This window comes from Megascapheus bottae, chromosome 8, assembly GCF_031878675.1.
Source record: "Megascapheus bottae isolate mThoBot1 chromosome 8, mThoBot2.hap1, whole genome shotgun sequence".
Taxonomy (NCBI): domain Eukaryota; kingdom Metazoa; phylum Chordata; class Mammalia; order Rodentia; family Geomyidae; genus Megascapheus; species Megascapheus bottae.
Genome location: NC_143516.1, coordinates 46,097,434 through 46,122,279, shown reverse-complemented (window position 1 = coordinate 46,122,279; position 24,846 = coordinate 46,097,434).

Sequence of the window (24,846 nt, the reverse complement as noted above, 5' to 3'; positions counted from 1 at the left end):
ACCAATCTCTATCCCAAGAATTTTATATGAATTATCACTTGCAATCCTCGTAAACACCCCTTATGAAGATAAGGAACTAAAGATACAGAAGTTGAACCATTTTGCTCAAGGCCACACAAATACAAAGCTAAACTCCCAGCCCAGGCCACTGATCATACTCCCGTACCCCACACTTGGTTTCCCAGCAGTCTTGCCATCACTTCTCTCTATTGTCCTTTATTCTCTTCACGCGTCAGTATCCCCTCTTTTCTCCTCTCTCTTACATAGTTCTCCCTTCACATCCATGTCCCGTGGTCATTACCATCATCAGCTTCATTTTAGGTCCGAAATGAGAAAGAACATATGAGCTTACCTTTTGGAGCTTACCTTATGCAGATGATCTTCAGTTCCATCTAGTTCCCTGAAAATGACATCATTTCATTTTTTCTTTATATAAACACATATGCATATATATGCCTATTCTACTTATCTCATTTATTTATTTATTCATTTGTTAATCACTAGGCACCTTAGCTAATCCCAGAGTTTGGCTATTGTGAACAGAGTTGCAGTAAACATGAATATGCTCGTATCTAATTTTGTTTGCATTATTGATTAATTCTCCAAGCCCAAGAATGATAAAGAATGGTCAGGAGGTAGAGCTCCATCTTTAGTTGCATTCAGGAGATCCTGTATGATAGTTATAGTGGGTTTGTCAGTTCATAGTCCCACAATGGCATCAAAGCCTTCCTTCCTGCCACCCCTCTCATATTTGCCAGCCTCTGTTGTTTGTTGTCTTGACACTTGCCATCTTAATTGACGTGAGATGGAATTTCAGTGTGGTTTTGATTTGTAATTCCTTTATGGCTAAGGATGGTGAATGGTTTTTCATATACCTATTAGCCATTGTATTTCTTCTTGTGAGAATTATTCCATTTGTTTTCTCGTTAATTGACTGAACTATCTAATTTTTATAGAGAATAGTCATTCTCCACATCAGGCCACTGTGAAGCCTGACTAGAGTCAAGATCTAGCTTTTCTGTCTTCCTGTTACACCTCACTTCACATTCAGTTCTCCTGATGGCTCCCACAATCTTAGTGCTGAATGTGCAGAACCACTTCACCTGGTATTAAACTCCTACTCTATAGCTGAAAGGGGAATACAAAGACAAATACAGGATCCAGGCAGGAAGAAAGCAAGGCAGCTCTATAGAGCATGGGTTTACTGGGCCTACACTGAGTCCCTGATGTTATAGTAACCTTCAAGGCCTGTAAATGAATAAAATAATTTCCTCATTCTGAAGAATGAAACACCTCCAGCAGAGAGGTGAATGTCTCACTTGATTCCAAAAGTCCCTTTTGACCACAGACCATTGACTTACAGGCTTGGGATGAAACTTTCTCCAGTGTGCCTCATCAAAGGGACTCATGCTACTGTGCAAAGAGGCTTTGAGCCTTGAAGAGGAGAAAGCACATAAAGCGAGGAGCGGAGGGGGTCTCAGAGGACACCTCTCCCAACAAAAAAGCAAAAGAACACAAGTATAAAAGACCCATGATTTCTCAAACAGAACGTAAAAAAAAAAGAAGAAAGAAATACAGGTTGCTAGTTTGTCATATCGTAAATGTTTTCCCCACTGACTCCGAAGCCATCATGAATTGAATCAAATCTGAATTAAAAGAGACTTCAAAGGAAGCTTAATAGTTGGTCACAAGGGGTAAATTTCCCTGTACTGCAAAAGCAAAGGTTCCCAGGAGGGTGCTAAGTGATAGAGTCCCTCCAGTGGCTTAATTCAGTAGAAAATCATAACTGTTCATAGGCCAGAGCTGGAAGCCAGGGCCACCTTCACCAACTTGCTCAAAGTCGCAGTAAAACAAGAATGCAAACCCGCAGCTGTCATCTCTCATGACTGATTTACTGACATCACATAGCTGCTTCTTTTTTTCATACTTTCCTTTCCCCCTTTCCTCCCCCCACTCCCAGGCAGCACACAAAGGACAGCGACAGACCCTCGCCTCGGTGATGTTTAGGTAATTCTCCCCAGAGGTGCCAAACTTCTGAACAGAGTCACCTTCTCAGAGATGACATCAGACAGATGAAAGGAAAACATTGGACTCTTTCAGGTGCTGGCTCATTGTCCAAGCTGCTTGTGTACCTGGAGGCATTTCTAGAAGAATTGTCCACCCTCTTCCCATTAGCTAGAGCTACATGCCCATGAGGGGAAAATGTATGCATGTATTTAATGAACATTTCAGTAGCAGTATATGCCACTCTAGTAAATATATTACAGCTATCACTTTCATCAGAGTAACAACCTATTATACCATCGAGGATATTGGGACAGAAATAAATACTGACTTGCCTCGAGACACGAGGATGGCTAAATGACAGAGGCGGCACCAACCCAGACTCAAACTCCTGTGTTCAAGTTCTTTACCACCTTGCTTGCTGTCTATTTATTAATGCTCTTGTTTCTGTGGCAATGTCATTCACTTCTTCTACATGTAAAACCATCCTCTAAGGATGATCTGCTTAGCAAACCTGCTAAGTTACCATCCCTTCAGTATATCACCTTACAAGCTAGCTGAGGATAGTGGAGGAATGAGAGGTGGAAGAGCATAAAGACCATGCTCCTGTTGGCAAAGAATGGGGTGCATTCATTTCCCTTTGCCATCCAGAAAGCAGAGAGCTCCCCACTCATCTGTTGCTTGGGAATGAGCATAGTTACCTTCTTTGTTTGCAGGCACCCCAGGTTCCTTCATGGCCCCACTGGTGGTTGCTTGGTCTTCTGAAATGCCTCTGGACACTTATATTATGCAGGCTCAGGCAAAAGACAGACGGCAGTGTGTGTGTGTGTGTGTGTGTGTGTGTGTGTGTGTGTGTGTGTGTGTGTGTGATGAAGCTGGCACCGGGTCTGCGGTGTCTGGGGTAGTTTATTACTGCTGCCAGCAGAAGAGAAATCTGATCCTGGCAGATGCAGCCTGCTGTGAATCAATATTTTACAGGTAGTATACTTTGAAGAGATGACATCAAGACAGAATCAAAAGAGAAGAGGGAAGGAGGGGAGGAGGGAGAAAGGAAAAGCACAAGAGCAAGCAGAGAATTCATCATGACATTCTTTGACAGTCCTTCCCACTCCGAGTGAGAGGAACAAGCCCAGGCAAGGGAAACTACTGACACAGAGGACAGACTCTGTGACAAAAGCCATTACTCCCCCACTCACCATCAGCACGCACAGTCTCTCACAAAAAGGAAAACGTAGCTGTGATACCTTTTGGACCAAGGGAAGATTGTTCAGAGCCACAGGCTGAGAAAATACCCACAAATACACACTAACTTGACTCACCAAGCAGACAGCAGAGAAAGCACTAAATGGGGAGATCCCCACCCTTCACTGCCTTTCATGCTCTCTGCTTTTCCTGGTGTCTTTTAGGGGAGTCTCTGGGAAATGTTCAGACATTCTACCCAGGGGAACAAAAGTACATGGTGGGTGAAAAGAGCGCGCCAGGGCTCTTAGATCCCAAAGGGCTGAGTTGATGGACTGAGCAAGCCTCTGCTTGCTCTCCCTTGGCTGGGTGTCTTGCCGCCAGCATGCCTGCAGGCACGGCGTACTGATGACACCAGACAAGGTTGAGAGGACTGCAGTTCTGCCAGGAGACACAGGAGTGGCCTAGAATAGTGGAGTGAGGTTCTCAGGAGAGGGAGAATTAATTAAACACCCATCAAGCTTCTACCCTGAGCAAGACACTTTCCTAGGTGTGATGAAGAAGCAGCATCACCTGCAAGCCCTGCATTTAAAGAGGAATTATGACACATATACATCCGGTTCCGTCACCAAGAAAACTGGCTGAAGGCCCAACACACATGTCAACAAGGTGGTGTCAGATTTTTAAAAAATATATAATAAGCATACAACCAAGCAAAGAGAGGTCTTTAATAGTCAGCAATTATGAGCTTTTAGGATTTGAACATAATCTTGGTCTATGAGATGAGGAAAGGTCTGCTTAGGCAGGCTCTTGATTGTTTCCAGGATGGCATATCTAGATTAGCTCTGACATTGGCAAGAAAGGGATAGGTTTCAAAAGAAAAACAGGCAAAAGACATCCAGGAAAACAAGTTGCTTAGGTCAGCATTTCACAAATCATTTTCTAAGAAAATTAAAAGAGATTTGAGACCCTAAACTTACTCGTTTATTTATTTAAGTGAAAGTCCTAGGAAGAAAAGAGGTAAACATGCTTAGAATGATTAGGGTGGTATTGTTTTGTTTTGTTTGTTGGTTGGTTTGTGGTTTGAGGGCAGTCATAAGGCTTGAACTTACAGCCTGAGTGCTAGCCTACATTTTGTAATTATAGCTTTGAGAATAAAAAAGCTCAAGGCTAGCACTCTACCACTTGAGCCACAGATCCACTTCTGGCTTTTCTGGTGATTAACTGATAATTAAGAGTCTTACAGACTTTCCTGCCCAGAATAGCTTTGAACCATGATCCTCAGATTTCAGCCTCCTGAGTAGCTAGGATTACAGGTGTGAGCCTGTGGCACCTGACAACAGTTGCATTTTTAAAAAGGTAAATCTATCATTTCACATCCTTGCTTAAAACTTACATTTTTCTGCTGCCTTTAGTATTAGGCCCCATAATATGAGAAGGGATATCAATGTGTGAGAAGTAATGTACCTACTATCTGGCAAATGTAACTATAACACCTCTATACATTACCCCAACAATAAAAAAAAAGTGATTAAAAAAAAGAATTAGGCCCCATATCCTTAAGACAGTTTCCGTGTGTGTCCTCTACTAAGTGAACTTGGTCATAACCTTTATGACTCTAAGAAGACCCAAACACTTGTCATCTAAAGTCCATATTCACTTGTCATGACCCTGCTGACCTTGTCACTAGCTTCCTCTCAACAACCTAGGCTCACCTGACACATAACTCTTCCTAAGTTACTATTCTTCCAGGCATTCTATGCCCTAGTGACCACAAGTTAGGAGAAGGGAGATGAAAAGATCATCTAAGAGGACTAAGAATCATCAAGAAGACTTTTAAAAAGTGGATGATTAAACCATTAAATATTCTTGGTCATCGGAAAGACAAGACACAGAACGCAGCCACAGTTCTGTGATGAGATGTACTGGTGACCTTGAACCCATTCATTTCTGTGGAACTCCGACCAAGGTGAGAAAGACCAAGCAGCGAAGAAGCAGGGAAGATAGAGCTTATGGTTCTCATGATACCTGTGAGGAAGAGGCAGGGCCTCCTGCTACTCAAATACAGATTAATACTCAGTAAAATTCAAATTAAAAAACAACTTTGAAATGAGCCTATGCTTGGATGTCATGGCAGTACCAAATAGCTGCAAATGTTTTTAAACACTTCCTTTAGATGTTTCAACTGAACCTCACTGAAGACTCCTGGCCAGGACAGTTCAGCTCATGGAGCGGGATCTGTCATTGGCCACATGGAAATATAGATTTACTCTGTACTTCCCTGTCCAGCGTAGCAGCCGCAGTCACATGTGGTTATGGGACATGTGAAATACATTGCTAGATGGGACTGAAATATGCTCCAGATTCCAAAGACTCCATTTAGGGAAAAAAATGAATAAATATTTCATCAATATCCTTGCGTTGATTCTGAGTTGAAATGATCCTATTTTTCATATGTTGTGAAAATATAACAAATGACTAAGAATAACTTCATGATTTTTTTATTGTGACTAATAAACAATTGCATCCTATGTGGTGTTTACATTATATCTTAATTGGATAGCATGGTTCTAGGTAGCAAGATATTTTAAGAACTAAGTATCTTTCAGCCTTCAATCCTGGGATTCACACTGACTATTTTGTGGAGTTTTTTTTCCTCCCTAAAATCCAACCACAGTGTCATCCTTATTTTATCTATTACTTTCCTAAGAATATTGTTTTCCAGTCAGAGCTATACTGAATTGAGTATCCAGTTAGGGGGTTGAGAGGACAGCTATAAAAATAAGGGAGAAGGCTTATTTTTATTCCAAACATAAAGAATGGGATGAGAAGGAACAGGAAACTATAGCAGGCTAGGGGAAGAAAGAAGAGATGGGTCACTGGAGGATTCAGTGAGCTTCTCTGCAAATGTCAACAACATAGTGTGTTGACATGGCTTACTAAAACCCTAGTGGGGCTTGTGGTAGAAGATACTTTGTTAATCTCTAAATCATCTAAATATTTTCCTCACAGCATTGTCTCAGTCAGTTCCTCGTATTAGAAAAAACAAGCTGGTCTCAGAAAACATATACTATCACTTCCTATTTAGAATTAATTGACATGTTTAAGAACATCATTAAGAATGTCATATAGACAGATTCAGTGAAGTTCACTAGTAGAAGAACATGATCCACCCTCCCTCTCCAAGGCTGGGAATTGAATCCAGAGCTTCATACATGCTAAGCATGTGCTCTACCACTAAAACTACATCCCCAGTTTTGAAGAGCATTTTTAACTAGGTGATATTTGGCTTCAGTGTGGGTATGTGTAGGAAAAGAGGCTACAGTGTTAAACTGACCCAAAGTATTGTGCTCTTTGAGCCAATAGGCAAATATATCCAATTAAGAGTTGTTTAAAGATCTAACGGGAATTATTCTTGCCAGCTAAAGTTTTTCTTTCAGAAATGTCAATAACTATAAATTCATTTCACCTCCTTTTTTCTCACTGATTTTTATTTTTATTTCTTTTTTATATATTTTTATTGTAATTAATAGAAGGGTTACATTATATTCACCAGATAGAAGATGCATTCATTCACATACATTGATACCCTTTCTCATGTCTTGGTCCCCATTTCCCTCCCCCCATGCCCACCCCTCATCTTGTTTTCCCCCCTTCCCTATCCAATTTCAAATAATCAAATACAAATATATCCAATATATCAGATAACAAAGTGAGATACAGTAACAATATAAGATAACCAAGGACAACAATCATTCATTATATGGCTTTTTTTTCTATATCCTAGAGGTCCTTTCATTTAGCGTCATACTGTATGGCCTTATGTATCTAGGTTTTGCTCTATTGCAAATCTCTTCTATGAGAGCCCAAGGTTTCTACTGATTATGACAAAAGAGGGATCATTTCACCTCCTTTTTTATTCCCTCAAGACAGTCCATTTCTTATGGGCACATATTATAAATTCTCACTCTGGCAAGTTATTTGCTGTCTTGAGAATAACTCCACTAGCAGGTGGTCTGGCCAGAGATTTCAGGAGAATTACTTCCATCCCACCTTCACCCCATCGCTTTTGAGGGTGCTTTCATCCCATAGTGGGGTGACAGTAAAATGAAGGAAGTAAACATTTCAGAAGGCCTTGACACTCTCCTAATCATCTCCAGAGCTTCAGGGCAGTACTGAGATTACAAACCCTGGCTTGACTCCCATAAGCTTGACATAAACACAAATAAGAGACAGACTGTTAAGAAGGTCAGTTTATGACTTTATCTTTAGATCTGTATGATAAATGGACTTAAAGTAATTGACTATAGTAAAGGGGGCAAAAAAGAGTGTATGTTACTCATTATTATATTGTGAAACCTAGACAATACAGTAATGACTTGTGATATCATATAGTAAAAACTTAAGAGTAATTACCTGTATCCATTCATGTGGATTTTGATGCCAAAACCATTAATAGAGTTTCATTTCTCAAAAGTGCCTTCATTTTGACCATAAATGTAGCTCTCCTATGTAACCTGCAAAGTTAGGCAAGCAAAATTATGTCCTGTTGCCTCAGTTCTGTCAGTCACCCTCGTAAAAGTTATGTATGCTAACTGAATGCTACATAGCCATAATTATGATTTCCACTGGGAAGTGACCATTGATTAGGAAATGGAACTCTTTTTATTGGAGAACTGTGGGGCTAGCCAGAGGTTAATGGGGATAAAAACAGGCTGGCCTTGAATTCTTGATAGATTAATATTTATTTGCATGGTGGCAGTTAAGTGCTGTGTGGGCTGCCAAATGCAAGTGTCTCAGAATGACTCGGATAAACAGGAAGGTCAGAACAAAAACAGGAACAGCCTATACTTTAGCCCACACCCTTAGGGATGACATGGTCACCTAGCTTCTCATCTCTTCACATCTCACCTAAAGTGGTACCCTGAGGAAATGTGAAACAGATGCATATACAGTGTAATATGGTCAGTGTTATGATCTATGATCAGATGAGAACTTATCATGAGCCACACAAATGCTTACTGTAAACCATCAGTACGACTTCACTCTGTGTTCAGACAAAGTCTGACTTTGCCCTCTCCCATCCCACCCCCATTTACCACACTCCATCACTCACTTTGCTCCAGATACAATGACCCTTTGCCAACCATTTCAGTCAAAGTTTCTCTACCTCTGAACATTTTCCTCTCCCTTATACTGTGTGGTCTTTTTCAGGTGAGCCCTTCCCCTTGGTCAAGTCTCAATGTAGGTTTTCTTTTCTTTTCTTTTTTTTCCAGTCCTGGGGTATGAACTCAGGGCCTGGGCACTGTCTTTGGGCTTTCCTCAAGGCTAGTGTTCTACCACGTGAGCCCAGCACCAGTTCCGGATTTTTCTATGTTTATGGTACTGAGGAATTGAACCTGGGTCTTCCTGCAAGCGAGGCAGGCACTCTACCACTAGGCCAAATTCTTGGTGCCTCAAGCATCAATATATAAATAGCCTCTTAGAGTGATCTTCCCAAAAGATTCTATTTGGAGAAGCATCTTCTTGGAATACCCAGTCAATTCCTCACTCACTGACATCGAATTATATTCCACACAACAGGAATTGACCCTATTTATTCATTCATTTCCTTGGCCATTGTTGCTTCCATTCTTGCTCTGTGCCAGGAACCATCGCTGGTATGTAGTGGCTGTTCAGTGCAAAAACTAATCAAGGCTGTCTACAGAGGAATGCCCACAGAGGGAAGGGAAGTTTTCATAAAGTATTTTATTCATATAACACACACACACACACACACACACACACACACACACACACACACACACACACACAAACACACTGAATAAATAGATGCCATCACTGCAGGACCTTCTTGACAGATACACAGCATAATTCCAGGACTGGGAAATGAGGGAGTGGTCAACTTCTTCCCAAGATATTCTAGCAATGGGTTAGAAGCTACACAGGCTTCTATATAGACTTGTCAACAGTTCTCTACATCTCCATTCTTATGAGAAAAACAAGATGTCCGGAAAGGAGGCACTTAAATCAGTTATCAAGTCATTAATGGAAAAAAAGACTTATGGGGGAGAAAAGAGCTTTAAGATGACTGGAATGGAGACAGCAATGTTCATCGGGACTGTAATTTACATGGAATACATTTGCTCTCCCATTCTTCCTCCACTCCATTGTGGATCATCAGACATGGCCTAAATCTTCAGGGAACTCTCTCCACTGATGCAGGGATGGGTAAGCTCTGAGCAGGTGAGAAGGGCTCGAAACACTAACAAGCACTATAACTTTGCGGTGTCTAGTCATGAAAATGATGGCACAGAGAACTTCCAAAGAAAGCTTCTGCTGTCCATAAAATCACACCAACTTCCTCCTTGTTTAAGAGGAGAAACCCTACAGCACGTAAGAAGAGAGACATGGTTCTTTCCCTTGAGATGAAAAAAGGCATTTAGATCTTTAAACATGGGAAACAAGACAATTCAACCATACATCAATACAAAAGTAGTCTACCTTTTTTATCAAGTACTTACAGGCAACAAGTTAAAGTGGTACTCCAGCAAGGCTGAGAAACCTAACATGTGCTACTATCTGCTGATCAGGAGTAATCACTGGAAGCTATAAGATTGGAGGCAAAGAAATAGAGGCAGTTTACATGGAAACTGGTTCCTCAAGAACTAATGCTTAGCTGAAGGATACTTCTGGAAGTAGTCTCAAAAGCTCTCTGCAGTGGTGACTGCTCTCTGCAGTGGTGACTGTTCCATGGCCAGAAATATAGAATGACACAATTGCAAACAGCACACAACATCTACAGTATATTTTGTCAGGTATAAAAAGGATTATTTGATTAGGCCATAGAGTTAGAAACTGAGCTGTTTCTAACATCAGAACCACTAGTGAACCCATTAATGTTCTAACACATTTTTGTAAGTTTGCTTTTAAATTGATCAGTAGAAAAGGAATTTCTTCTTCCCCAAATTTTGACATTTCCAAGTTTGAAATTTTGTCTGGTGTGGGCTTGTCCTTAATCTATGTTTTCAGATGTGCTGCTTCATGAATTACTAAGTCAAATGAATAAATAGATAGTCTCAATGTAGAGTCTTAATTGTTTGGAACCTGAGTTTTAGATGTACACCACGTTTCCACATGACAATATGGTAGACATATGAATGAAGAGTTTAAAAAGAAGTACTCTGGAATAGAACTGGTACCAATGGCTCATGCCTGTAATTGAAGCTACCCCAGAGGTTAATATATCTTAATATGAGGATCTTGGCTCAAAACCAGACCAAGAAGGCTCCAATAGCAACCAAAATCCAGAAACAGGGGTGTGGCTCAAGTGACAGAGGGCTAAACCTTGAGAACAAGAAAAGGAAACAAACAAAAAAAAAAGTGGGGAAAAGCACACAAGCTTTGAGTTAAAGTTCCAGGACTACACATATGCATGTGCCAGCAAATAGCCTCTCACAATACAGCTATTTTCTGAGTGCTCTGATAAGTGAATTTAGTATTTACATGCATGTGCATAAGGATAGCTCCTGGGTCATCCTGGATTGCCAACAAGCTCACTACTGCAGATTCATACGATTTCCCAGTGTACAGAGCCCTGATCACAGTCACACTCACCAATGCCTTCCCTCTTGTATGTGTGTGTGACTCAGGGCCTGGGCCCTGTTAATGAGCTTTGTGGTTTGAGGATAGAGTTCTACCAGTTGAGCTACACATCTACATTCAGCTTTTTAGTGATTGGGTGAACACCAGAGTCTCATGAACTTTCTTACCTTAAGCTAACTTGGAACCACGATCCTCCATATCAGCCTCCTGAATAGCTAGGATTATTGACATGAGCCACCGGCTCCTGCTTCTGCTTCCACAGGCGCTGCTTGGCAGATTGGAGCAAGTGCCTTTCCTACACCTAGGCGACAAGGAACTTTTCCCCTTCAGCTTTTGGTTTATGTTTCTTCCATAAGCTAAGAAAGTGCAAACTGTCTGTCTGTGCTCATTGAGATCCATGAGGAAAAGACAAACCAAACATAGGAAACCCTCTAAAGCTGCTATCAAGGCCAATCCAAAACTTGCTTTACCCACCATTCATTCCAGCTAGTGACATATTTCAGCATCATTCTGTGGCATTCATAAAGTTAGAGAAATGCTTCTTCTCTCTTCCTATTTACTGATATTTTATTTGGAATGTTTAAAATTGGCTAAATGTTTTCACTTGGGTGATTAGCAATCCTGAGGACTGTGGGACCTTTAAGCCTCAGGGAGGGGTTCATATGTACTCCCTGTGAGAGGGGATCAGGTATCCTAAGAGTGGGTTTAATGATCAGAGCTGTTTTAGTGAGCATGACACCTGTCCTGACTCTCTTTCCCTTCTACGATGGTTCTGCACCCTCTTGCTTCTCATTTCTGGTTTTATGCCATGATATAACACACAGCATGTGACACTTACCAGAAGCTAAGATGATGCTACCATCTCCCCAGACCCTACAACTGTGAGGTAAAATAAACTTTTCTTCATAAAGTAGTCAGCATCAAAGGTTCTATCATAGCCATAGAAAATGGATGAAATGGTAGTCTATGTCACAAACAATAAACTCTGCCCAGAGGAGCTTAAAATTATAAGTTGTGAATTATAGAAGTAGAGTCAAGGTGGTAGCTTAAGGACCTTGGATTCTTATCACTGTGCTTCTACTCTGTGCTGACCAGCAGAGATATCACTAGGATAGTATCTCTTGTGTTTATTTTTCTGTTATTAGTGGTAAAGCACTAGCCTAGCTTGCAAAAGGTCCCAGGTTAAAACCCTAGAGTTATGGGGAAAAAAGTAAAAACTCTCAATATTGTACATTTGAATAATAAAAATTGACTTTCCCAACATGAAAAAAAAGCCTGACTAAATGAAAGGAACTCTAGGATATGGAAGCAAGAGCTTTATTTTATGAGACTGATGTTCTTAATGTACTATGTTATTTCTCTTCTTTTTTTGTCCTTATGGTTAATCTCATGTTGTTACTGTATCTGACTTTGTTACCTGGTATATTGTATATATATATTGTATATATATATATAATGTTTACTTGTTTATTTGAAATAGGAAAGGGAAGGGAAAAAAACAAAATGATTGGGAGGGGGTGGAAGGAGGAAAAAAGGGACAAAATCATGAGAGGGGTTATCAGTGTGTGAGAAGTAATGTACCTACTACCTGGCAAATGTAACTGTAACCTCTCTGTACATTACCCCGACAATAAAAAAAAGAAAGAAAGCCTGTAAAAATGTATGTTTAGGACTGTGCCTTGTGAAAACAATGCTTACTCCATAGGAAATTATAAAAATTCAGGAATAGTGCATCTATGTTTTGTCCCTACAGAAGTCCACATCTCCCATGCTGATTTTTCCTTCTATAAAACAGAGACAGCTGATTCTTCTACTGTGTCTACATGTGGCATGGCAATGGTGATGTCCATGTTTAATCCCCAAACTAGGAGAAAATATTTTACTTTTACAGAATTCCTTTTTTGAAACCCCTACACACCCAAATTCCACATTACCATATGAGTAGCTGATAAAATACAATAAATGTGTGGCTCATAACATAATTTCATCACTTTTTTTCTTTTAATTCATTACTTTATACTTAGCTTATTCACTGGGGGGGGAAAAACAGCTTCACTATATACACCAAGAATGAGAATTACTCTTCATAGCAACATATTTTGCTGGTGTGGTGGCATACATCTGTAATCCCAGAACTAGAGAGGCAGAGACAAGATGATCTGAGGTTGAGGCCAGCATGGGCCACATAAAAAGACACTTACCTAATATAACAATAGTAATAATTAATAATAATAATTAATGACAGCAATGTTAATAGCAAGAGTTACAGTTTTACAGAAAGACAGTTGCCAATCTTCCTTTACCTTCTTCTAATAAGTAAAGCGGGCCAGAGGAGCCCTAGCACTCCATGCATTCATCCCCTCAGCCAGCCCTGGTGGGTGTCCTTTATACCTTGACAGCTTTATCACCTGCAGTCAGCCTTTTCCACAGCCAGGCAGGCATATTATTGGCAGCTGGTTTGTCAGCTTCTCAGGTTCCTTTATTGCTGTTCTCATCTTGTCTTCAAGAAAGGAGGCTCTTTTATGGTTGTGAAGATAATTGATTCCCTAGACTTTTCTCTGGTCTTTCCAAAAAACCAAACCACAACTCACCTTCTAGCTTATTACAATGGTAAGCTCCTCTTACAAATGAAGCAAGGTAATTTTTCAGGTTTGATGACGTCTTCTCTTCTACAGAATGAATATTCTGTGCACTGAGAAATATCCATGCCTATCATTAGTCATTGCTAATTTTGAAATTAAAAATGGATTATATGCTCAGCACTGGTGGCTAACTCCTAGAATCCTAGCTAGTCAGGAAGCTGAGTTCTGAGGATCGAGGTTCAAAGCCAGCCAAGACTTTCAGGAAAGTCTGTGAGACTCTTATCTCCAATTAACCACCAGAAAACCAGAAGTGGTGCTGTGGCACAACATGGTTGAACACTAGTTTTGAGTGACAAGGCTCAGGGACAGTGCCCAGATCCTGAGTTCAAGGCCTACAATCAACCAGTGGAGGGAAAAGGCATTATATTTACCTCCTTCCCATTTTACCAAATGTTCTTAGATAGCACATTTGCCCCAATCCAAAAATCAATCACTAACATTTTTAAAGAAAAATGTAAAATAACTATCTGCTTTTCCCTATCAACTTTTCAAACTTATGAAGAAATTGTTTTTTTTTATTTTTTTAAAGAAATATACAAGGTTGATTCTAAACCATGTCTATATTCTCATGACTGTATCCAAGCAACAGTTATGGTGGTTTACAGGGGTCTTCAATAAATACTTGGTGAATTGATAAATAATTGAAATAGTAAATCCTACATGTCTCAGACTGTCTTCAGAGCTTTTATGCTCTCTGACATGAATGTCCATGGGATCTAGGATTCAATAAAAAAAAAATCAGTCACTACAGTAGAAAGAAATTATCATCAATATCTTTCTTTAAATCAAAGAAACAGAAATACTGTTTGCCAGAAGTCTAATTATTTGAGTGAAAACATTCTGCCTGATGATATATCCGTGAAATGTCTCAGGCCCATTTCCTCAGCTATAAGTGAATGAAACAACAGAACGTGTATAGCACATGGGCAGGTCTCTGCTCCGCTCCATCCATTAAGCTTAGGTAACCAGAACTCTAACACAATAAATCACTCTCTGCTCACAAGTTTTTGGATATAAGATATAGATTGCTCATTTCATTTTACATTTTTACAATGTAATATCTAATGTCTGGATTATTGATGGCAGTTCATAGATGGGTTTCCATGATGTTAATACAACAAATGCTGTTTGTATGTGCAAAGTATACTAACTGGGAAAGAATCCATAGCTTTGGTTATAGCTCACAAATAACAAAATGGCCAAAAAAATGGCCTGACTTCCATACAGCAAAACTGAATTCTCCCTATGCTTTCTTTCAGTTTGATGTGGCCTGACTCAGGTGATTTGTGAGAACTAGTGATGGATTTCTAGCTTTCTAGAAATTTTCTAGAATGTCATAGATTCAAGATAGTAATGAAACTATTCATCAAAAGCTATGGTATTGGAAGGCCATGTTCAAGAAATAAGGAGTCCGAGTGGGTTCGATTTTTTTAATGATTTCTCCAAGGTTTAATGTGTCCCAAAAAAATTCTTCCCAAAGGGCCATGCTGTGACAAGTGGCCCTCACACTGCTCAAATGGTGGAACTGTAATTGTAGAAAAACACATCAAGAGAGCTCAGCTGGGCACCTGTAGGTAACATCTGTAATGGAAATTATTTCAGTGCCAGGTTAGATTGGAAAAAAGTTTGCAAGACTTTATCTCAATGAATAGCTGGACATAGTGGCACGTGCCTGTCATGCCAGCTACATGAGGCTGAAATCAGGAGAGTTCCAGTTCCAGGGAAACTTCAGGGGAAAAAAATGCTTGAGAGACCCCCATATCAACAGCAAAAATCTGAAAGTGGTAGCACATGTCTGCCAGCTATGGAGGAAGCATAAACTAATAAAATGGCTGTCTAAACCAGCCAGGGCAAAAAGCAAGACCCTATATCAAAAGAACCAGTGCAAGAAATGGATGCAGACCTGACTCAAGTGATGGAACACATGCCTAGCAAGGGCAAAGACCTAAATTCAAGCCCAGTACTCCAGAGTAAGAAGGAAGAGCGGGAGGAGAAAAAGACAGTTCATAGATAGAAGCACAGTACACCAGGTATGAGCCTGCATCTCAGTCCACAGGGACAGCAGGAAATGGAGTTACCACAGGTTCTGTTGGACACAAAATGCCTTTCCGAGGATTGGAGAATTTGCAAACTCACGTGTAAATCGGATGATGCAGAAGAATTGAAATCTATGCGTGTTGGTGACTCACACCTCTAATCCTAGCTACTCAGGTGGCTGAGATTTGAGGAGTTCAGTTGGAAGCCAGCCTGAGCAAAAAAGCCCATGAGAGTCTAATCTGCAATTAACTACCTAAAAAAGCAAAAAGTGGAGTTGTAGCTCAGGCTGTAGCTCAAGCGGTACAATGCTGGCCTTGAGCCAAAGAGCTCAGAGACAGCACCCATGCCCTGAATTGGAACCCCAGGAAACATGCACACACACACACACACACACACACACACACACACAATTGATTCTCTGGGCAATCAAAGCCAGTTGATCCATACTACTAAGTGTTAATATTTTTGAGCAACTATGTGTGTGTGTGTGTGTGTGTGTGTGTGTGTGTGTGTGTGTGTGTGTGTGTGATATATACATAGAGAGAGAAAGAGACAGAGACATTAGGATACATTAAGCCTTGAAAGTTATAGATAGATAGATAGATAGATAGATAGATAGATAGATAGATAGAGATAGAGATAGATATATGTGTGTGTATACACAAATACATATACTCTTCTATTACAGTCATATTGTATTCTTTCCTGTTTATAAATGGCATGAGTTTTTGGAGCAGAAAACGATCCTTGCATTTCCCCTCCAATTGGGATCACTGTATGCTCTCACTAAAGGTGAGAGAGTCAGTGGCTGGTGGCTCATGCCTATAATCTAGCTACTTAGGAGGTTGAGATCTGAGGATTGTGGTTCAAAGCCAACCCGGGCAGAAAAGTCTCCATGACTTTGTATAATTAACCCAAACTATTTTCTTTTTTTTTTACCCAAACTATTTTCTTTTGCATTTTCAATTACCCAGAAAATCTCCTCAAATTTCTTCTTTTTTTAAAAAAAAATTGTTATTGTAGCCTACCTCCAAATCCAGTCCCTAGCACAACTTCCAGTCCCAAGGGAAAGTCTATGCCCCTCGCTGTTTCTCAAGAAACAGTCCTCACATGTTAAAAAAAAATTGTTAGGGCACTGGTGGCTCCTGCCTGTAATCCTAGCTGCTCAGGAGGCTGAGATCTGAGGATTGTGGTTCAGTCACAAAAGACAGAAGTCTGTGGAACCTGAAGTAGCTCTGTGACTCAAAGTGGTAGAGCACTAACCTTTAGCTGAATTGCTCGGAGACATCACCCAGGCCCAGAGTTCAAGCATTATGACAGAAAAGAAAATTGTTATTGTTAAGGTGACATATGGAGGGGTTACAGTTATTGAAGCCAGATAGCGAGTACATTTCTTTTTGAACAGTGTCACCTCTGCCCTCGTTTTCTCCCAGTTTTTATTTCATGCTACAAATAGAGATCTGAGGAAAACTCTTCACTGTTTGGCATGAGAGGGGTGGGAATAGGAAAGCAAGGAGTCATTGATTGAAGAATAAAGGGGTGGGGTATCCAGGCACGAAATCTCAGCTATTCAGGAAACTGAGATCTTACGATTGTAGTCCAAAGCCAGTTGGAGCAGAAAATTCTGTGAGACTCTCATTTCCAATTAACCACCAAGAAGCCAGAGCTGTGGCTTATGTGGTAGAGCACCAGTTATGAACAAAACAGCACCCAGGCCCTGAGTTCAAGTTCAGGAATAGCACCCAAAAAAATGAATGAACTGAAATGAGTGCCTAATAGCCTTACACAATTATTCTGCATAAGCGAACACTGGGAACATAACTTTGTAAATGGACTATTTCTCTAGCATCTGTAAAATTGAAGAAAAAAATAATAAAAATCAGTATTAAAAATAAAACTAACCAGGTATCATTTCATTTTACATAAAATAGAGATTACCTTCCCAGCTGGCCTCATGTTAAGACAGCTATTTCCACTTACTGCACCCCTTAAAGCAGTTTTGAAAGTATCAGCTTCTCTGCTTAGTTGTAAAACTGTCTGTCATTTTTTTTTTGGAAGGAGTGAGAAAAAGATTCAAGTCTAAAATGACTAAAAGACAGTTTTATGAATCTCCCTGCGACTATGAGATGAAGTATTCAGGGCTATTACCTGGTGCTTACATTTCCACGACAGAAAGGGACAGCCCCTGACTCAAGCTCATGATGCCAGCACCTTTTGTGCCACACCAAAGTGTAGAAGTACTCGTCTGCAGAATGGCTGTCAGAAGTAGGAACAGCGGCTTCCTGCATGAAAACCACCTCTTCTTTACGAGTCTGGAGTGTCCCGTGGAGCTGGTTCACCTGCTTTTTCTTGATGAGCTGTGTATAGATGTCATCTCTTGAAAATATCATCAAGTCCTGTGGCTGGCCTGCTGTTATTAACAAGAATTCTGCCTCTTGTGAAGCACCAGAAACCAAACCATTATAGCTTAGAGATGCCCTAATTCCTACATATCAGGCAACTGGTCCCCCATTGGGTTGAAAAAGACTGAAATTTGCATGCAGATAGAGTGGAATAAGGATAGCTCATTTCAGCAGAAGAGGACATCTCAAGGTGGTGGTGAGCAGAAATTTCTGACTCACAGACTCTTCTCTCCCCTCTCTAATCTGCTCTCTCAGCAGCCCCTGAGAATCATGAAGTTTAGTCCAAACTGCTCAGCATTACCTGTGGAAGAGCTATTCTGCAACAGACCCACGGTCTTTGGTTTAAATCAGAGCTTAGATGGAGCTCTTACTGGAAATTTCTGCCGTTTCCTAGGAAGCTGTATATGTGGCCAGAGAAAATTCAAGTGATGGAGGCCAGGAATCCTCACCCCTTGCTTTCACTGGAGAACTGTACTTGTTTGAGGCTGCTGGAACAATTAACTATAAAGGAATGGCTTAAAACAACAGAAATTCATGTTCTCACAGTTCCAGAAGCTGAAATCAGTGTGGCAGGAGGGTCTTACTCCCTTCCAGGCTCTAAAGAACAAATCCAGTCTTTATCATTTCAGCTTCTACTGGTTGTTGGTATTTCTTCACTTAAGACCATACCATTCCCAACTCTCTTCATTATCACGATATCTCATCTGTCTTTATCTCCTTTTGCCCTTTCTCATAAGGGCACTTACACTGGCATATAAGGATTACTCAGGTAACCCAGAAAAAATCTTTCATCTAAAGAACCTTAATAATTGCATCTAAAAAACATTTTTCCCAAATAAGGTGATATTTACAAATTCTGGGAAATCAGAGTTGCTATCTTTGAAGTCCTATTTTTCAAGCTATTACAATAGCCAAGACCCTAAACCTAAATAGCCATGGGTTATAATTCAATGTATATCCTACAGTTAAGTTAGGCTAGGGTTATGTTCAGAGGGATGGGTAAATATGTTGAAAGGGATGACATTGATCATGATATATTGCACTCATAAACTGCTTTGTTGAATGGAAACACTTTGCATAACTACTTAAAGATTTTATATATGTATGTGTGTTTGAAAAGGAAAATCCAGCCACTGGTGGCCCAATTTTAGCTACCCATGAGGCTGAACTATGATGATCAAGGTTCAATGCCAGCCCAGACTGGAAAATCTGTGAGACTCTTATCTCCAATTAACCACTTAAAAACTGGAAATGGAGCTGTGGCTCAAAGTGGTAGAGTGCTAGCCTTGAGCAGAAAAGCTCAGGGATAGCACCCAGGTCTAGAATTCAAGCCACATGACAAAAATAAACAAAATCAAGAATTGCAATTGCTGATTGACATGAGGACACTTATTTATTTAACTCTCTCTAATCTGTATTCTGTTCATGTTGGAAGACTTGGATGAGTCTGGCTTTATTTTATCTCCCTTTCCTCTTGTAACTCACTTTCGTCCTCGCTCCTGTCACTATCCCTTTGCTCACACAGTGACACTGCTGCTGTTAATAAGGAGTCTGTAAAGTGTCTATTTTACTTGTCTCCTCTTAAAGCAGGGAAAGAATCTGAGTAGAAAAGACTGTGAAGCTCGGTTCAGGGTCTTTATGTCACAGTAATTCAGTTCTGTCACCAAGGCATAAAGCACCAGTGTGGCACTTGACCAACCTCAGCACAGAAAACTTTCCCCATGCCAGGCACCAGTGGCTCACACCTGTAATCCTAGCTACTCAGGAGGCTGAGATCTGAGGATCATGATTCAAAGTCAGCATAGGCATGAAAGTCCCTGAGACTCTTATCTCCAATTCACCACCAGAAAACTGGAAGGGGTGCTGTAGCTCAAGTTGTAGAGACAGATCCTTGGGCTGAAGAGCTCAGACACAGACCCCAGACCCCAGAATTCAAGCCCTATGACCCACCAAAAAACAACAACAAACCACAAACCAACAACTTCAGTGTACATATATACATAATAAAGTGTTACATATGTGCTCTCACATTTTTCTGAGTATTTTAAATCATTTTCAAGGGTGACTTTGACAATTCATAGATCCCCCCAGCCTTAAATCAAACCCAACCCAAAATATTATATATACTCAACAATCGCTCTGTAATGAGCTACATCCCAACTTGACATTTTCTTTGACTTCATAACATCTGACACTTATGCTCAAATGTGAAGAAATAAGTAAAGGAACTAGATGCGATAAGTAAAAGATACCGCTGATGGTATCACATGCTGACATGAGTCTTATAAAGAATTTTTTAAATCTCAGCCTAGGGAATGGTTTCAGAGGTGACCTAAATCCAGAGTAGCAGAATAAGATCTGTAATGTTGCAGTAAGATGTAACCCCAAATGATTAACATCAGTGATTCAAAAAACTATCAAGGAGCCAGGCGCTGGTAGCTCAGGTCTGTAATCCTAACTAATCAGAAGGCTGAGCTCTGAGGATCATGGTTCAAAGCCAGTTTGGGTAGTGTGTCCAACGAGTTACCTGAAAATCAGAAGTGGCACTGTGGCTTAAGAGTGGTAGAGCACTAGAATTGAGCAAAAGAACTCAGGGACTGCACCCAGGCTCTGAGTTCTAGCCCCAGGACTGACCAAAATATATATATATATATATCAAAGGTTTTTTTCTGCATTTACTTTACGTCTAGTACAGTTCACCTGAGACAATGCTCGACACTGTGTTTGGAGGCCAGGATGACGACATGTTTATAGTTTTTTCAATAAAAGGAAAAGAGACATTGCAAACCACACAATTTATCTTAAACCTTCTCCTTGTAGGTGGCAGATGTCACATTGGCTGACTCTCATGGACCAAGCCATGTCTTATGATCAGAATTCAAGATGTAGTTAACTTCCCTACAGACAGACAAGAGCAGAATATTGAGCAAACTTTGGAAGATTCTCCAATATCTCCGCCAAATGGTCATCCATCCAGTTGTGCTCAGGGTTTCATCTCTTAACTCCAGTCCACTTTGAGTCAGTACAAAGAATCTCAAAATCTACCTTAAACTGGCCATTGACTGTCCTCTTTAAGCTTTCCCTCTACTAGTCCTCACTGTGGGAGAAGAAATTGACTTATTTTCTCTAACGCACCTCCCCAACATCTCAAACACCTAAACCTTTCAGTAACTTTATTTATCAGGCCATGTTTGGCCTTTTAAAAATACTTCGGTTTTTCATTATTCTGGTAATAAATTTCCTTAGCATTTTTTCTGCCTCATAGAACTTTCAAACATTTAATTTCTAGCAATGGGTTACTGCCCTCAAATTCACTCTACTCTGCTCAGATATCTGGTCTTTCTCCCAATATCCAGCAAACAAGATGGGGTGAGAAGATACATGGTGATAACACTCTAGGTATCTATGCTCCATGGCACTGTTTGTACCTCATTAGTAAACATTTTCTTTAAATTATCTTGGATACTCATTAAATATTATCAGCTACTTAGAACCAAAGGATAATTATGAGTTTAATGAAGCATGCACCAGCTTGCTCAAGTCTAACGTTTGTTTCTCTGCTGGGACCCCATTTTACTTTGCACTTATCCTTCAGCAAAGCTACTCTACAAAGTCACTTTGGCAATAAGAAGTATTTAATTAGATTAATGAATTTTTATCACCTCTCCTAGGGATTAGGCTTGTTAAATCCTGGCGACCAAAGAACAACAGATTTTTTATTACTAAATGTTTAGGGCTGTGCGGATTGTACTGCAGTGACGGTTCTCATAAGTCAGGATGCTCTGGGCAGTTCTACCTCAGATCCCTTGATAGGCCAGGGGATATTTGGCAGAGACAACCTGTGCCTTCAGTGAAATCACAGAAATCAAAATGCAAATCAAGTCATGTGTGCCCACCCGACAGAGCTTTCGGCAGCTGTCTTCTTGTCTGAGACTGCAGCTTTATTGTTCCCTGAGAAAATGTGTCCCTCTGCTTTTTCCAGATGTTTGGAGGAGAAGGAAGGCACCAGAAACCAATGCTGTGTGTGGCTCTCCATGAAGCTGTGGCTATCCACAGAAATTTGCCTCCATCACTGGTGTGGTGATTAATCATACAGCATTCAGGCCAATGTGGATTTTGTTTGTTTTAATTTTTTCTTTTTTCAGGAGAGTTGTGCTCTTCATCTAAAGATGTGAGGCAATATACATATGTAAAAACACTTGGGTATCTTTCTTAGCTAATGCTTTGAATTATGGCAATATCTTTCATCTAGAAACTTCAAAGAAATTTCTAAAATCTCACTATTTTTTTTACTGGCATGACATTCCCATGAGGTAGTTTTTAGGCCTGGATAGCCCCATTTAATTCATGGAACAACTGAGGCACAGAGGCAGAGAACCATCCAAAGCTGTGAATATAATAAACCAGCATCATAACCAAAGAAAGCCTGTTGTGATGGAAATAGAGACAATCTTTCAAATGTGTGTAGATCTGAATATAATCACAAAATCAACTCTCAAAATTCTAAGATGATTCCCCAGGAAAAGATGGGAATAGGAGTGGGGCTTAAAAGGAGATCAGAGACTTCCTGGAGTGATCAATTTTTTATCAGAGCAGAGGGGCCGGGGGGAAATGGAGAACTGAGGATGTTAAAAAGAAGCTTCTTGCAGTTCAGAGGGAAATACAAACTGAAATATTAACAAGGAGAATATCCCTAAATATAGTCAATTTGTAAACATTTAGAGCTTATTACACAACATATATAGTGACCATGTAATTTATTGCCTGAACTGGGACCAATTGGAGAGAGAAAAATTGTACCCTGAGTAGTGAGACTCACTCTATCTTGTTTCTTTGCAGTTAGACTAGTAAAGAATGGTTTGTAATTTTTTGCCAGTCCTGGGGCTTGAACTCGGGGCCTGAGCACTGTCCTCAGACTTTTTCAAGGCTAGAGAGAGCTCTACTACTTGAGCCACAGCACCAGTTCCAGGGTTTTTCTATGTATGTGGTACCAAGGAATCGAACCTGGGTCTTCGTGTATGCTAGGCAAGCATTCTACCACTAGGCCAAACTCCCTGCCCTGGTTTATAATTTTTTGAGCAAGTATTTTCCATTAAACACTATCCAAGTATTATAAAAAGCAAACATTTGGGGCCAGGAGTTTAGCCTAGGTAGAATGCTTGCCTAGCATGCACTAAGACCACAGTTCAATTCCTTGGCACCACATACATAGAAAAAAGCTGGAACTGGTGCTGTGGCTCAAGTAGTAGAGCTCTACCCTTGAGAAAGCCCAAGGACAGTGCCCAGGCCCTGAGTTAAAGGTCCAGGGCTGGCAAACACACACACACACACACACACACACACACACACACACACACGCGCGCGCATTTTAATGAAGAAGCTGAGAGAAATAGAAAAATCATGAGTATGAAGCAGGGCTTTCTATAAATGAAAAGCAAGTTTACAGCTTTTTTCTTAAGATCTTTTCTATCACGTCCTATGAAAGAATAGCTTGTACAAGGCTAATCTATAATCTTATTTCTCCCTTCCTTCCAATTTTACAAGCAAAGCAAAACCAGTGTTCTCCAAAGCCCATATTTAGCTGATCTGACTAAAGCAGACACAAAAGGTGGTTGCTTATTCAGGACTGTAAATACCTGTAGAAACAAACGTTCATCACCATGACAACAGTGTCAATACTGACATCCTTAGAGTGCTAGAGAATGACCTGACAGCAGAAGGAATCCCTCTTGCTACCCACCCCGGTGTGGTTCACTGTGGAGGTAATCACAGGGAGAAAGCTCTTTTGAAAAAACTTGGCTTCAGCACCTAGAACAAGGACCAGCAGTCTGCCTCTAGACTACTCCTACTAGCCAGAACTTCCTGAGACAAATGGAGATGGTCACTATCTGGAGAATCCCACAGCCACCCTCCATGATGATGATAGAGCACTGAAATGAGCCTACAGTGACTGAGTGTTTGTAAAGCCAAAAGTGGTGGGGAGGAGGGCTGGCTGCTAGTGGCTGCCGTAATAACTGATACAAATCTAGAGTCTTGAGTTTATGTTTTCTTGAAAAAGGTTTTCAAATTGTTAATGCCTATGGATAGTATTGCATGTTGGGGTTTATCATTGACTAGATTCCGTAGTTCAGACTACTGATAGGGAAACAGAAGCGTCTTTCCATTGGCCCTGGAGACTTAGTTTCAACATGGTGCCCTTTAAGGTCAAGTTCCAGGAGGTATGTGAAGTAGCACACCAATGTTTCCCCAAAAAGTAGACACAAATGTGGATCTGCTGAATCATGATGATTTTTTGTGTGGGAGATTGAGTGTTGCATTTCCTCTCCTTTCTTTTTGGTAATTCTGAGATCTAAAATCAGGGCCTCACACTCATGGCTTTCTTGGTTGGTGCTCTACCACTTGAAGCATACCTCCAGCCCTTTCATTTCCTTTATCAGTAATTAAGATGAAGTTTAAAGCAACTGAATAGTGACCCTTGTGGTAATATCTAACATTATCTTTTAACTTATGTTAAACATAAGTTTAACATTATATTTGGGGGGCAGATCTGGCTTATCACGATAGTAAGATTGATGTTAGTTTGGATGGTTCGTTCTCCAGTATAGATAAGTAAGAGGGTATAGACTGGGAATTCTTTTTCATGTATTTTTAGAGATAACTCTGATGTCAGACTACCCCCTGGTGGACAGAAAAAGTATTAAAAAATAAATACCTATTAAAAAAAAACAAAAACGATCATTGCCCTATTTTCAACCTGGGGTGCTTATCTACTTAGAATTTACTATGAGGAGATTGAATAAAATCATAAAGCACTTGACTTGGTTACATCCTAGTCCAGTTTCTGTTTTATCGAAGTCTCTTCTGTTTCATCTACATCTTTATTTAGCACTGAAGAAATGATCCTCACAAGGTCATCTAGACTAGAGGCACAGCCATTCATTACCCACTTGATAGGCTTTGTAAAGGAACAGCACATG